Below are 16,186 nucleotides of genomic sequence, written 5' to 3'. Positions count from 1 at the left end.
CCTGACTGTAACCATGACAAAAGAATCCATCACCACAATACGCAGCCTCCAAATGAGCTGCTGGAGAAAAACAAAGTCATAGCCTCTTATCTCGGAGGCCCGATCCCAGCCACTAGCACGGAGCACAGCTCTCCATCCCAACCAGGCTCATACATGTTTTATTTGGGAGCTACAGGGTGGGTTAACACTGCCCTGTCACCTTACTTCAAAGGCTACACACCAGCTCCTGGGCTGGACCCATATGCTCTGCTTAAAACCAATTGAAGGGATAAGGAAAGGGTCCTCGCCAGCTCTGCATACATCAAGACATGGAAATAGGGTCAGGTTCATCCAAAATGGAGACAATTGCTGCTCCTTCAAGGAGAGTTGCTCAGGTGGTCCTCCACAGTCACTAGCTCTGGTCTTCTCAGGGCGCCCTGAGGAGGACTGTGTGACATGTGAACAGGTTATAAGATGGTCACCCACATGGAGGGTGACCGTTGTCTTTGTGACACTGAACAATAACAGACCTGCTCCTGGCTCTCGGTACCTCCGAGGCTGCCCTCTGGCCCACCCCTTGGAAGAGGCTGGCTGAGGGCAGGCGGTGCCTCTGCCTGTGGCACCTGTGAAACCATGCACGGCCCATGGGCAGTCGTCTCCTAACACTTAGCAGCCATTTGCAAATTCACAGAAGTGGAAAGAAAAAACTATTTACCTTTAAACAACTGCAACCTCCCGGTAATGGGATGGATTTAGCTGCCGGGCACTGCACGGCTCCGCAGACCTTGGACACTGACACCCTCGTGCCCTGGCCCACATTTATTTTCCCACAGTATCTGCTTTTTATCACTGCAAGTGCTGAGAACCTAGCTTCACACAGAGCGGTGTCACCGAAGTGTGGTGGCAGTGGTGCTGTCTCACGTGGGAGCCGAGAACGGCTGTACACCGGCAGCTTGCGCGGCCCTGTCAGATGTGAAGGATTAGTTTTCCTTGAAAATCTGAAACACCGCCTAGTGCTCTGTGAGCTCATGGATGTTGCTTGGGACAACTCAGTGCCTGATCTGGGAACCGCAGCCCTGAGCCGGGTGAAAGAGGCATGAGATCTTGGATGGCCTGGCGGAGCAGAGGTGTCTTGGTAGCTTAGGCTTGCTCAAATTTGTGCAGCAGAAAGAAATTAATGTCTAGCCCTTTGAGTCTCCGTATATGTGAGTCTCCTGGTTGCCTTGGCTGGACCTGGTGCGGTACCTATATGACTTTGGCTGCACCTCACAGTGTGGTGTTTGATGGCAGAGGGCGGGTGTCCTATGTGTTTATTTCATTTCTCTAACCACAGTTATCACCTAAATCAATGTCAGTCAAGCCCGTCCGATGCCCTGGTCCTGGGCTCAGCTTCCTTTTGAGACCTAAGTAGCCTCTGTGTCACTCAGTCCCCAGAGCAGGTTCAGCTGCTCTTGACCCTAGAGCCAACTCTAAGCAAGACCCTGGCCACTTAGCTGCTAGGTTCCCGAAGTAGCACTGGTCCCTGCTCCCAGGTGTCTTGGTTACTTTTCTCTCGTTGTTGGGACAAAATACCTGACGCCCAAAATTAAGGCAGGAAAGGTTTATTTTGCTTACAGTTTGTGGAGGTTTCAGTCCATACTTGGCAGGTTACAAGGCAGAGTGGCACATGGCAGAGAGCTACAGCTCACTGCGGCAGAACACAGCGAAGCAACAAATACACACCAGGGTTAGTGGAATGGCCCCAAGCAGCCCCTTCCTCTCCCTTACATATGCAAACTATCCACCCCAGGGCGGGTGCAGCTCTCACACCCATAATCAATCAAACTCTAAAAGCCTGCCCCATGGCCGCATGAGGCTTTGGGGGGACACCTAGACACAAACCATAACACCAGGGCAGCTGTGTGCCCAGGACTGAGCTCCTGAGCATGCAAACAAACAGGAGGGTCCCCTCAACACCAACACCACCCCAAATCGCTAGCTTTCCAAGTTCTTCGCAAGGCTTCTGTTTCCTCCGCCCAGGTCTTGTCTCCCGTTGGGACTGAAGCTCTTGCTCGAAGCCCGCTCAGGCAGGATGGGACACTGTGACCTCTCCTTGACATTCCCTTCTCCCTGGGGGATGGCACATTTCCTCCTCTGCCCCAGAATGGTAGAGACACCCGGTGTCTGAACTCCAGGCTCATTGACACTGGTTTCTACCGCTCAGACATTTATGTCGCCCACATCGCTCATTACGCAGACTCCCTTGGGCCCAGTGTGAATGTGCCACTGGACAGTGGAAGCACCATGTACAGCAATGTCCACACGGCCCTGGAGCTGGCGAGTGTGCTGGCGCTTCTCAGCGTGCTCAGTCACCAGTGCTAAGTCCCAGTCCTACCTTGCATGAAGCCTCCCAGCCCCCTCTGGCATCCAGCAATCTCTAGGCAATTCTAGTGCCAAATCTGGACCGTAAAGCTTAGCATGGCCTCCCTGTGGCTGACTGTTCTGCAGTATCCTTCGCTCCCCACTGAGAATGCACACAGCCAGGTTCTTTCCAGCTCACTGATCTGTTAGACGAAGATCTCTGACATGCAGATAGAGAACCTGAACCACGGCAGTGGCCAGATGTCCAGGGAGGATGGAATCGTGGTAGGCGGAGGATCTGGGAACACCAGGTCCTACACTGCACCTCCGTCAGGCCTCCTGCAGCAGGACACAAACGTCCCTGGCTGACTCTGCTTTGACTCATGATTTCCAACTGCGTTGTGATGGGGAAGTGAGACTCCTTGAACAGAAACGGCTGCACCTGTACATACTGGGGAAAGTTGCTCCAAAGAATCAAGGGACCCTTCGTTTGCCCACTGGCTTTGGGCTGGGAACTGGATGAGTAGAATTGGGTGAACAGAACTAGACCACATAGATGAGTCTTTTCTCATTAATCTGATGAGGACCACGAAACTTCAGTCCAGTGACTCACGAGACACAGGAGCAGGAGATATTGGGAACAAAAGGGGCAGGGGCCGGCCAGAAGGAGGGTGCTCGCTTCCACTGCCTGGCACTGGGCTGGCCCAGATGCTGCCGGGGAGGGAGGCGAGGCCTGTGTGTCTGTGCAGACGGGGAGCAGAAGGGGAGCAGGCGTGGCCCTTCCACAGTGGAACGAGGAACAAGAAGAGGGTGGCTGGACTTGTGCTGGGCAGCTCTGGGAGACGCAGGCCCTATGTCCACTTGGTTTTCTTCAACATGGGTGAGACATAGACAGGGACACAGACAGGACATGCACTACTAATGGTTTGCATGCCGTTCCATGCCATGAAAGAAAGAACACGAAAAGAACTCTAAACGCCTGCCCACAAAGTAGTGGCATTTATTTTAGTTTAGTTTAGTGCTGAGAATCAAACTCAGTACCTTGCGCTTGCCAGGTAGGTGCTTGTGCCACTGGGCTATATCCCTGGCATGAGTGACATTTTAATGCATAGTGATTGCTAGTAAATTTGATCTAGTTAGAGTCCTACCATTTTTTTAGACAGGTTTCACTATGTAGTTCAGGCTGGCCTTAAACTCACTACATAGCCTCAAATTTGCAGCAATCCTCTTGCCTTAGTCTCCCAAGTGCTGGGATCATGGGCATGTGCACCATGCCTGGGTAATGAGTCCTAAGATCTGAACATTCTGTGCAGCCATTTCTCCTGTAGAGGAATGTAGGGAAAGAGGAGAAAGATATGGGATAACAAAGTCTTGCTGCTCCTAAAGCCTAGACTCCGCCATCTTCAGAGTTTTTCTACAGCAGAACAATTCACTTAGCAAAGAATCTCAAAAGGTTGTAATTAAACAAGATTTTGGGAAAACTTCAAACTCAGATACTTATCTTGGTCTGAGACCAGGCACCTGGTTTTAAAAGTCCACTGTTAGGTTATTTTTATCTTGGAAATTGGCATACATGATTATTATTTTACTGGAAGAGAAATACGCAGGTAGAAAAAGAATCAAGCAGTGCAATGTTAAGCTGATATGACAGGTAAAAATGATCATTTGATTTCCACATCTTTAATGACGAATGAAGTCAAGTGTCTCTTCCAATGTTTAAAAGCTTTTTCTTTCAACCACCTGTTCATGTCCTTCATTCATTCTTTTTATGTTTCTGGATTTTATTTGGTTGGTTTTTTTTGTTTGCTTTTGTCCTTTTACATTGTAAAAGGTATTTTATCTATGCAGAGATTTTTAAATCATTTAATGATTAAATACATTTTATGAATTAAGGGTTTATGATCTCTTCCACACTGAGTTCTGAAGTAATTTTTCCAATGCGTTCTTCTAATAATTCATGGGTTACACTCTCAAGGTTGCACTGGATGTGAGGGTGATCTGGCTGTGACATCTGTCACCCTCTGATCACTGGGGCTGACTCGGCTGCCCTGGTTGGCTGGGTGGGCGTCCCCTTCCTCCCTCCGGACTCCACGTGAGTGTCCCTCCCGAAGCTGCGTGCACCCTGCGTGGAGAAGGACCGCTTCCTCGGCCAAGGGATGCAGTAGCTGCGCTCCCCTGTCAAAACCTCCGAACGAGCTCCTAAGTGTGCATTATTTCTCCATTTGAGAGTTGTTTTGATCTAGGAATTAGAGACCCAGCTTTGCTGTTCTCCCCTGTGGCCCGCCAGTTTTCTCAGCGCTGCTTACAACAAATCCCTGTTCCCCCCCCGACCCGAGACACCACCTCTCTCCTTTCCGCCCTCTCGGTGTTTCCTTCATTCTCAACTCCCCTTCCTGAGCCCTGATTAAAGTGCCTCTGCCACAGTCCAGTATTAATTTGCTTTTACTAGACAGTTGCTATACTGAGTTAAAAGCATCTATTCTTCTTCTCCTCTCACATTTGCAGAAATAACCAAAGCTCACATTGACTTGGACCTCGCTGTGATCTTATGCTATTGTTCATTTTTGACTGGTTTTGACTCCTAAAATCCTTGATCTCAGATGATTCAACTTGATACATTTGGGAACTTTCCTAAGCTGAGGAAAGAGACTGAGTCACTGAAAACACACATCAACCCAGCAGGCAAATAGAGTTATCATCCCATTGTTAGGGGGATAGAGCCGAGGCACAAAGATTGAGGTCTGCTCAGCATCACACAGCTAGAAAATAGGAGAGTTGTGCTGATAACTTGGGGCTCTTTGAACCTAAATTAGATACCATAGCCTGTGCTCTTAACTACAGAAAGAAAGAGACAGTATTTCAGAAAGCTGACTTACATAGCAGAGGAAAGAGAAAAAGTGCAAGTGTTGCTGAATTCCCGGAATGCTAATTGTACGTGTGCTAGAACATTCACCTTACTGTACAGAATTTCATTAATACTTTTGACAACACTGCAGGGAAATGACCATTTAAGCCTTATTTTTTAGAAAAGTGACTGAAGCTCAAAAACTGTTAACTTCCCTTATTTCAAAGAATCAACACCTGGAATCTCATCTTAATAAAAAGATTTTGAGCTTCAAAATAAATCACCAACAGAGTGAAAAGAAAACCCACAGACTGGGAAAAAATTTTAGCCAACTGTCCCTCAGACAAAGGGCTTCTATCCAGAACAAATAAAGCACTGAAAAAACTCAGATCCCCAAAATTCAAAAATCCAGTCCAAAAAATGGGCATCTGAGATGAATATATACTTCTCAGAGAAAGAAATACAAATGACAAATAAAAATATGAAAAAATGTTCCACATCATTGGTCATTCGAGAAATGCAAATTAAAACAACACTGAGATTCCATCTCACCCTGGAAAGAATGGCTATCACCAAGGAATCAACCAGTAACAAATGCTAGAAGGGCTGTGGGGAGACAAGAACCTTCTCCACTGTTGGTAGGAGTGTAGAGTAGGGCAACCACTGTGGAAATCAGTGTGGAGCCGGGTGTGGTAGCTCATGCCTGTAATCCCAGCACTCGGGAGGCTGAGGCAGGAGGATCATTGTGAGCTCGAGACCAGCCTAGACTACAAAGTGAGCTCAAGGCCAGCATGAACTGCATAGCAAGACCCTGTCTCAAAAAGGCAAAAAAAAAAAAGGAAAAAAAAAATCAGTGTGGAGATTCTCAAAAATCTAGAATTAGAGGTCCCGTTTGACCCAGCTATTCCCCTTCTGGGTATTTTCCCAGAAGAATTAAAAACATCATACCACAACAACATATGTACACCCATGTTTAATGGCTAAATCTTGATAACAACCCAAAGGCCCATCAACCAAGGAATGGATAAAAAAGACATGGTATTTTTGTACAATGGAGTAGTAATCACTTCTCGGCCTTTTGGCTAAGATCAAACGTACAGTGGAGTACTACTCAGGTACAAAGAAGGATAAACTTAAGGCTTTTATAGGTAAATGGATGCAACTAGAGACTATACGCAAAGTGAAATAAACCAGACTCATGTGTAAACATCATGTTCTCTCCCTAGTATAAGAAATTGAAAGAGTAAGACCCAAAATGTATAATGGATATTGTGAAAGGGAAAGAAACTGCTGTGAAGGAAAGAACAACTGGGATGGGGGAAAGGAGAAAAGAAGGAAGGGAAAAGAAAAAAAAATATATATATATATATACATACACACAATAGCCAAGATAATTATACTACTAATTTCTATTCACTGAAAGGAACAGTTTGTGTGTATACTGTTTGAACAATTTTGCATGCCTATATCTTATAATCTGAGCAACTACTTTGAAGATAACAATATGTAATAGAATAACCATTGTTAATTTCCTGTTATCTTGTTCTGAAATTCTGTATCATTGTTTTTTTTCTCTTTCAAATTAAAAAAAAAAACAACTTAACTTCCCAAAGTCACACAGTTTGTAAGTGTCAGAGCCAGGACTTGAACCCCTGCTTGACTGGCTCCAAGATCAGGTTTCCCCTTCACCGGGAGCTGCTCTTCCTGACCTCTGCCCCGCAGGAGTGGGGGCAACTTCCGCTTATGCAGGGTGATTCTTGCCCCCAATTGAAGAAGGAGGTCTTGCCCACATGAACACTGAGCATGCATCTGTATGCTATGTTACAGTGGCTCTGCGATGTCATTCATAGATAGAGAATTTGACGACAATCCCAGGGTCACAGATCACCTCAAGTTAAGCACTTACAAAATAAAACTCCTGGTTAAGTTGATTCAATTATATTTCTTATCACTTGCTCTCCATCTACAATTACTTTTTTTTTAGACTCACATACAAACCCAGGAGACAGGGTTAAGGACAGAAAACTTGAAGGTTTTGTTATATGGGATAGGGGAGCTAGAATTTGGACTCCAGATAAATCCTGGAACATTGAAGTGAATCCTGGAACACTGTCTTGTCCATAAACCAAGACCTAGAAAAACTCTTCCCAAGATCCCAGGGAGATGAATTCTGCAGCTTTCTTGTGTCTGAGATGTTAGGTTTCTATAAAATATGCTATTTGCCAAGCATGGTGGCACATGACTGCAATCCCAGCATTTGGGAGGCAGGAGCAGGAGGATCTTTTCAAGTTCATTACCAGCCTGGGCCACAAAATGAGCTCAAGGCCAGCCTGAACTGCATAGCAAGACCCTGACCCAAAACAACAACAACAAAAAAAACAAAAGTTATTTATAAGAATCAAAGCCCAAGACCTAGGAATTACACTGCCTATGTGCTGTAGGGACCTTAATCACATGAAATAACAAATTAATATAAAAACTGATCAATACCACTGAAACCCTCAGGAGTCTGGTAAAACTAAAGAAACTGCCTTTTAGAGACATTTCCACTACTGGGGTTCATGAGAAATTCACAGCAAAAAATTTTTACTATGCATGCCTGTAACCACAGCTACTTAGGAGGCTGATGCAGGAGGATCACAAGTTCCAGACCAGCCTGGGCAACTTAGAAATACCCTCCTCAAAATAAAATAAAATGGTAGCTGGGTGTGGTGGCACATGCCTGTATTCCCAGCACTTGGGAGGCTGAGGCAGGAGGATTGCCACAAGGTCAAGGCCAGCCTGGGTTACATAGTGAGCTCAAAGCCAACCTGAACTACACAGCAAGACCCTGTCTCAAAAATAATAAAATAAAACAAAATAGGGCCGGGGATATAGCTCAGCAGCACAGTGCCTGTCTGGCAAGAACAAGGTCCTGAGTTTTATTCCTGGCACCAAAAAAATTAATTAATTAATTAATTAAATAAAAAGGGTTGAGGATGCAACTTAATGGTAGAGGGCTTGCCTAGTATGCTCAAGACACTGGGTTCAATCCCCAATACTGGGGAAAAAAATTCCCACTAGAAATGAGTTTACAAACAAAAATTCAAACCACACAATTTGGGGGCTGGGGATTTAGCTCAGCGGCAAAATCGCCTGCCTGGCAAGCGCGAGGTCGTGAGTTCGGTTCCCGGTACCGGAGAAAAAAAAACCCACACAATTTGATTTTCCCACTCAGGCAGAGTTAGCAACCACAACAAACAGGAGACTGACTATTGCGGAACTGGCCATGGTACGCAATCTGAATAGTGAGATTTTGATTGTTGCTTTCACACAGCATTTTACACAGCCCAATTTTGGGACTAATACACCACGTAACTGTTTTTCAGATTAATTCTGTGGTGAAACTACCTTTCGTGTGTGAACTGGAGAGAGAATCAAAGAGTCTCTGAAGTAATTCATTTACATATGTGAAAGCGTAGATGAGAAGCATCTGGTTAATGTCAGTCTTGCTGTTCATACATTATCTCAAGGAAAAATCTGACCTGTCACCGTTAATGAACTTGCAGAGAAAAGTCATTTGAAAGTAACTGACAACAAAACTCACGCGGGAACGTGTTTATTCCACAGTAATTCTTTGTGTCTGAAGTAGAGGCTTGCTCGTAAATGAGTCAACAGCTTCCTACAGTGACATCAAAGGAGTAGGGTATTTTATTAATGTCACCTGAGACACCTCTGCTTTCTGCTCTTGCTGAAATGTTTATGACCCAAATACAGAAGAATTTCAGGTTTTCTTCACGAGTCGGAGTTTCTCTGTTCTGGTTTCTCAGCACAGAAACCTGAAAGCCACCGTGGCTGACAGGTGAGGCGTACGGCCCCGGGCTGGGTCCCGGATCATGGCTCATCCGGGATCAGAAGAACTAACTTGTTTCTCAAGCTCCGGTCCCACCCTCCTTCCACTTGTCCTCTGGGCTGTGTGGGTCATTTACTCATGGGGCACTTGGGGTTCCCTGCACCTAGGTTCTCTGAAAATTAAGTATGTCAGCTCCAAGTAAATATTTTTTAAAATAAGATATCACTAAAAGTGATGTTTCATGTGAAAATATTTTCATAGTACTGAGAGTACTATCAAATTAGTTCTTGTTCTACTAGAAGAAAGTATCAGTTTTAAATACAGTTTGTTATTAAATGTCTATCATACAGGACAAGTAAAAAATAACTGATATTACATTTACACGATACAATACTAATACTAACAAAAAGAGATAAGGATACTCCTTATCCTTATCATGATACAGAATATCCTTATCACGATAACAGAATATCCTTATCATGAGTACAGTATCTCGCTGAGATACATTGTAAAATGAAAAAAGCTAGTTGCAAAAACAGCAATACAATAATGAAATATTAAACACTACTGAAAAAGAACAAACTAGGACCATTTTTCAATATGGAAGAACTAGCTGGGTGTGGTGGCACACACCTCTAATCCCAGCACTCGGGAGAATGGGGGAGGAGGATCACTGTAAGTTCAAGGCCAACTTGGGCTACACAGTGAGCACAAGGCCAGCCTGAACTGCATAGCGAGACCCTGTCTCAAAAAATAAAAATAAATAGATAAATAAATAAAAATTTCTTTAAAATATGGAAGAGCCTCATGAACATAATGTTGAGTGAAAAAGCCACACAACCTTACTGGATAATCCCATTTTCGTAAGGTAACCTAAGCTATTAAAATCAAAGTTATCTTATTCCATGCTTTGAAAGCGCCCTCACAGTCCCCCATACGTTGGAAACAACCCCAGCATGACTGTGCTGAGAAGTGGAAGCAATCCTGCTGGGGTCCCCTCATGGGGAGCTACTGAGAGGGTGGGCTCCTGGTGAAAGGGCTGGTCAGACCCTCATCCTTCTTGCACCTGTGAATGCTCTCCCTTCCTTCTGCCTCTGCACCTGGGGACACAGCGAGACACCGTCCCCAGATGCGAGCCCCAGAACCTTGCTCTTCCCAGAGTCCAGATCTGAAGAAGTAAATCTCTGTTCTCTATAAAGTGCCCAGACTGAGGAATTGCTACAGCAGTGCACAACGGACTAAGACACCCTACTGCATCAAGTACCAAGACAGCAAGAGGTTGGCACTGACACTGAGAATTGTGGAGACCCTCAAAGGATGTAAGGACCAAAAACACGCGGAACGGCCTCCAACAGTGAGAGCTTCTGTGGTGGCACAAACACAGCTGGCAGAAGAAAATTAATTGAGGTGTGCACTTTGTGTATGCAATACTTCAATTAGGAGGTTTTCAAGTGTGCATAGGATAATACTATCTGTGCAGAGAACATTTCTGGGAGGATAATGAGAAGCAACCTATTTCCTTTGAAGAAGGAAGCGATGGTAGGGTGGGAAGTTGGTGGCTAGAGGACAGGCATGGGAGGAGGAGTTTCACCCTAGTCCTTTGTATGCTTTGATCTTTGGGTTATTTGAATGATTTCAATTCATTAACTTTTTTAAAAACTTTTTTCCAATAGTTTTTTAAAGAATAAGTTTACACTAGACATGCTGTTACACAGTCATGCTGTTCAAAATCCAATATTTTGTCTAAGAATTTTCCAAAACACCCAATAGTAGGTCACCATATACCAGTGAAGGCAAACCCTTTAGAGACCGAGTGCCTGAAGTGCAACCCCAAATCCACTCTTATTCCTCGCACAGCGCCGACACTGCAATTAAACCTGAATACCGGGGTTTTAGTTTAGAAAAATCAATGTGGCCTTGCTGGGGCAACTTGGCTCACATGCCAAGACATGCTCTGCATGTCCACCGTGGTACACATGCCGTGGGTTCCCTACCACATCCTGTACCACAGCTTGAGGTACCTGGTGTGGTTTAGATCTACATTGTCCCACAGATGTGTCCTGTGTTCAGAGGTGGGGCATTTGGAAAATGACTGGATGATGAGCGTGAGCTTGTCACCCATTGATGAGCTCATAGGTGAATGTGCTGGTAGAAGGTGGGTCCCAGTCAGAGGCAGCGCGTCCCTGGAAGACTGTATTGTTGTCCCCAGCTCCGCCCTTCTCCTCTGCTTCCAGCTGCTGTACGATGAGCAGCTTTCCTCTGCTTGGTCCTTCTGCCGTGCCACCCAGCCAAACATGGACTGAACCCTCTGAAACCATAATCCAACCTCTCTTGTAAGTTGTGGGTGTCAGGTATTTTGTCCTACCAATGGGTGAATGACTGATAGAGTGTCTTTATTTAAAATTACTATACTCTGCAAAATCTCGTTCTTTAGGTGAGGAGTATGCTGCGGTTCAATCTGGCAATGTAAAAATAAGGTTTACGGCAGAGTCTTCAGGAAATTGAGGAAGAGAAACTTTTAGCCATGAAGACTGTCTCAAGGAGTTGGAGGGCGACCAGGATGCCATTTGTGATGGCATCTCCCCTTATGTCACCTAAAAATAAGTCCTTGCTCCCCAAATGTATGCAGGCATATCAGGAAGCCAGGTAGGTGAGGTATGTGTGCTGTGTGTGCCTGTGTGTCCCGTGCTCCCAGGTGGTTTAACAAAGAGAAAATTATCATCTCACAGTTCTGGAGGCCCCTTGCCCAGAGTCAAAGTGTCAGCTGCCCCACACTCCCTTTGGCCTCTAAGGTACTATCTATTCCTCACCTCTTCGTGGAAGAGAGAGAAAAGGTTTATGTAGCTCACAGTTTGTGGAGGTTTCAGTCCACACTCAGCTGGCTCCAAGGCAGGGTGGCAGGGCACAGGGCAACACTTGAAGGCGGGACAACACAGCAAAAGCAACAAGAGCAAAAAAAGGGGAGAGGAGCAAGCCTCTTCCCTCCCTTATACTGTAAGCAGACTGCCCCCGCCCAGGGGGCCTGTAGCACTCACACCGTCTCCATGCCGTCCTCTCGCACAGGCCCAGGATGTATACCGTCTCTCTCTCTTTTTTTTGTGGTACCAGGAATGGAACTCACCACCTTGTGCTTCCCAGGCAAGGGCTGTGCCGCTGAGCTGTATCCCAGCCCTACAGGCCCAGGATGAATACAAAGTGAGCACCCTGGCCCCCTGCCGAGTCACTTAGTTAACCTTCTAAACTTCTCACACTGACACAAGGAGCAACATCCCAGAGCGGTAAGGGCCTGTCCTTTTCACCCCAGGGTGTAGAACTGCCCAGTCATTTCCTTAAGCTTCTGGACTCCTCAAGTGGACACAATGTATTGACCACAACAGGGCCCACGTGGGTACTGCTGACCCCCTGCCTCCTGCCCAGGTGCCTACATTCATCACCTCTCCAAAGACCTTTTTCTGTCCCCAAAATAAAAATTCACAGATTCTGGGGTCTGATGTGAATGTCTTTGGGGGAAGGGGCATTTCTGGCCTAGTGTACTACTCTTCAGTCCTAGTAAAACCTAAGTAAACCTTTAAAACCTAACCCTCAGAGGGGCTGGAGTGCTCTCCTCTCCTTTGCCCTGCACGTGGGGTGACGGCGCAGGATGCTGGCAGCAGAGAACAGAGCGTTGTAACCGAGGTGACCTAAGGGTGGAGAGAAACTACCTTGGATGTCCAGAAAGATCTGATGAGGGGCCTGGGCTTCGCAGAGCAGTGGTATCTGTATTAGCAGGAGGGCCAAGAGCACAGCCTGTGCCTGGCTTGGAGCGGGTCAGAAGAGAAGTCCTGCCTCCTCTGGTTGTGGCTGCAGATGTGACAGCCCCACCACCCCCAAGGGACCCAGCACCCAGCATGTAAGGGTGCAGTGTGCTCTGCCTTCCGGCTCAGCCAGCTTAGTGGTTATCAGGGTCTCGACTCCAGGCAGCTTGATCCCTCTGTCCCAGCCTGGCTCCTTTTTCAAAGGTTGCTGCTGGAGTATCTGGAGCAACATGGGCTCGGGGAGACACAAGCTGGAAATGCCAGTTACACCAGACTCACACCAGGCCTGGCCCCAAGCCCTGGTGAATCAGAGGCCTGCACAGTGGCGTTGCATGGAGCTGTGGCCCAGCAGACCCCAGACCAAGGCTGCACAAGCAGGGTCAGCTGTGCGGTGGAGGGACGGGGCTGGCCCAGTGGGTGGACATTGTTAGGTACACGTGTTATCTGCAGGCGGAGGATGAGCTCTTTGAGCAGCATCTGGACTGGGTTTGGTTTTGTGTTTTGCTTTTTGCAAGGTGTTTAGAGAAAATAAGGCACAAAATATTTTATTGCATTTTTCCTTCCTGGTCTACCTTACTAACCTACTGCTGGACAGAATCCTTTGTACCTCGCTGAAGGCTCACCAGGCAGCCCCTGTCTTCGCCCCCAGTGGGACCCCTGCTGGCCATGAGAGGAGGAGCAGCCAGGACCCTCTGCACCTCTGTCTGACTGTGGAGGAGGAAAGACCACAGCAGGGTGGACACTCAGGGCCAGATAGGAGCTCAGCCGTGCAGCTCTTTAAGTGCTGCACCTAAGTGCTTTTCTTTCCTTACTTTTTTTTTTTTAACATTGTTATTTGTTTGGGGTTCCGGCTACCTGTACTTGCAGTTTCTGTCAGACCAGTTTCTTAAAAAAGCACTTTCAGTAAGTACCAGTGGACCGGAAGAAAGTAACTGCAGTGCTTTTTTTATAATTGTTTTTACATAACTTAGATTTTAGCTCCTACTCAGAGTTGAACAAAGTCCTCTTCAGAATAAAGAATGTCTGCTGGCTGGAAGGGAGTTTCTGAAGCTGGAGGAATCATGGTCTTGGCGCTGAAGACCAGGTCCTGCGGTCCTAGAAGGATTTGATTGCATCTGCAGGCTTTAGAAAAGCACGAAGAAGGACGGGCACTGTGGATGTGCCCATAACCCTGGCACTCTGGGAGGCTGAGGCAGGAGGAGGAGGATTGAAAGTTCAAGCCCAGCCTGGACAACTAATCTACTTAGTGAGACCCTGTTTAAAACCCAAAAGCAAAAAAGGCTGGGGATGTAGTTTAGGGCAAAGGCCCTGAACTCAACCTCCAGTATGAAAGACCAAAAGAGAGACAGACGGAGACAGAAAGGGAACAGGAGAAGAAAAGGAAGAAAAAGAAGAAAGGCTTGTGAGTTATGTTATACAGCTATATGAAACCTTTTTTTACCTAAATTCTATTCAAAACGCAAGAGATGCTTGGCATGGAGGATCGCAGTGAGTCCGAGGCCAGCCTAGGCTACACAGTGAGTCCAAGGCCAGCCAGGGCTATATAGTAAGACGCTTCCCCCCCCCCATAAAAGCAATAGATGAGCTCAATGAATGACTTACCAAAAAGTTTTATAAATAGAGGCCCCTACAGGGCTGAGACTAGGGCAAAGGAGAAAAAAGAGATGTACCAGGCATGGTGGCACATTCCTGGAATCCCAGCACTGGGGAGCCTAAGGCAGGAGGATGGACGAAAGTTCCAGGCAACCCCGGACTACATAGCAAGACCCTGTCTCAAGAACAAACAAACAGAGGATGCGAGGATGTAGCTCAATGGCAGAGGGCATACCTGCCATGTGCCTGGCCCAGGTGCCATCCTCAGCACAAAAAACAAAAACAAAAGCAAAACCCTCACTTATTAGGATGAAATTTTTTTTAGGATGAAAATTTTAAAAAAACTAAAACAAAGTCTTTCTAAATTAGCCAGGCTGGCCTCAAATTTACAATCCTCCTGCCTCGGCCTGAGTGCTGGGTGAGTACTATTTTAATGCAACATTTTAATAAATCAAAATTAATGCCCAGAACTCATCATGAACAAATCATCAAAAATTTAAAGACAGACTCTGGTCCTACCGGTGTTTTGCGACGGTTTGGGCAGCCGCCCCGGCCTTGTGCGAGCGGGAGGAACGGCGGGCCACTCCTGGGGCTCCTCCTCTGTGCCCGAGGCAGGGGCGCCTCCGCCTGAGCTTGCTGCCTCTGAGGCGTGTTTCGCAGGGAGGTCGGAGCGGTCACTGTCCAGCCACTCCCGCAGCGGAGTCTCGGCCTGGTGGACACGGACCCTCCGGGAAGCAGGGCCCAGCTCCTGTCCCAGTGCCTCTCAGCCCACCTCCCCCCTCTCTTCCTTCCACGGCAGTGCTTTGCTCTGTGATCCAGGCTGGCCCCACACTTGTTATGTAGAGCAGGCTGGCCTTGAGCTTGCTACCCTTTGCCTCAGCCTCCTGAGTGCTGGACTCTCAGGCACATGCCACCATGCCCAGCTAGAATTTTTTAAAATAATGATAGAGTGACAGGAAGTTCAAAGGCAGGGCAAGGAGGCCGCATGCTTCCCTCAACGTTAGCATCCTGCAGTACAGTATCAAAACCATGAAACTGACCCTGGTGTGCACGATGGCCTTATTCAGACCTGATCATTACCCAAGCACTCTTGGTGGGGCCCGGCGCTACCTCAAGCGCCGACTCCCTGTGACCACCGCCAGTACGAAAACACGGAGTGTTCCGTCATCACAGCACTGGTGGAATCTGACAGGAGGAAAGGACCCTGCAGTCTGCTCTCTAGCAAGGCCGGCTTATGTCCTGTTCTCTGTTACACCCCGCAGGATGACCACTAGGAGGACAGGAGGGGTCCTGCTCCCTGAGGAAGGTCACAGAGCCAGGGAGGCTGTGTCGCAAGACTGGGCTGCCCGCTGATCCAGCAGGGATGCAGGCGATGGTTCCCTCCGGGCGCCCTCGCCCCGTCTCACCCTCTCCCCACCCCGTAGGCCTCAGCCAGGAGACACCATCGTCTGACGACTTGTGCAGATGGCTTTCAACCCGAAAGCAAGCTGAGCCTAGGACGAACCTGCAGGGAGCTGACCAGATGGCGCAGAGAGCCTGAGCCCCTGAGGTCAACCCAGAATCCACATGGTCCCCTGAGCCACCCTGACTGCCCCACCCCCCACCCCCAGTGAGACCCCCAGTGACGTCTCCTGCGCTTTCAGTTTGTCCAGTCCGGGGCCTGGTGTTTTGTTCAGTCAGGTAGGTACCAAGAACCTACAAGTAAAACAGTAGCTCTGGTGAAATACTGAGTGTTTTCCCAAAGGTCAGGGAAAAGACTGGCTTCCAGTCAGGGTCTGAGAGGGCACAGCAGGGCAGAGGGCC

The 16,186-nt window shown here is 47.4% G+C and overlaps 1 long non-coding RNA gene across 1 annotated transcript; it reads left to right on the top strand.

Moving 5' to 3' along the window:
- Positions 1-11,200: 11,200 nt before the first annotated feature.
- On the top strand, positions 11,201-12,145 carry LOC102024517. Its single transcript, XR_262426.2, has 3 exons — positions 11,201-11,329; positions 11,431-11,642; positions 12,105-12,145. It is a non-coding gene; the product is annotated as an uncharacterized LOC102024517 (long non-coding RNA).
- The last annotated feature ends 4,041 nt before the right edge of the window (positions 12,146-16,186 follow it).

This window comes from Chinchilla lanigera, unplaced genomic scaffold, assembly GCF_000276665.1.
Source record: "Chinchilla lanigera isolate Chin_1 unplaced genomic scaffold, ChiLan1.0 scaffold00046, whole genome shotgun sequence".
NCBI lineage: Eukaryota > Metazoa > Chordata > Mammalia > Rodentia > Chinchillidae > Chinchilla > Chinchilla lanigera.
The sequence above is the reverse complement of the archived record's forward strand: the minus strand, read 5'-3'. Positions and strand labels throughout refer to the sequence as shown.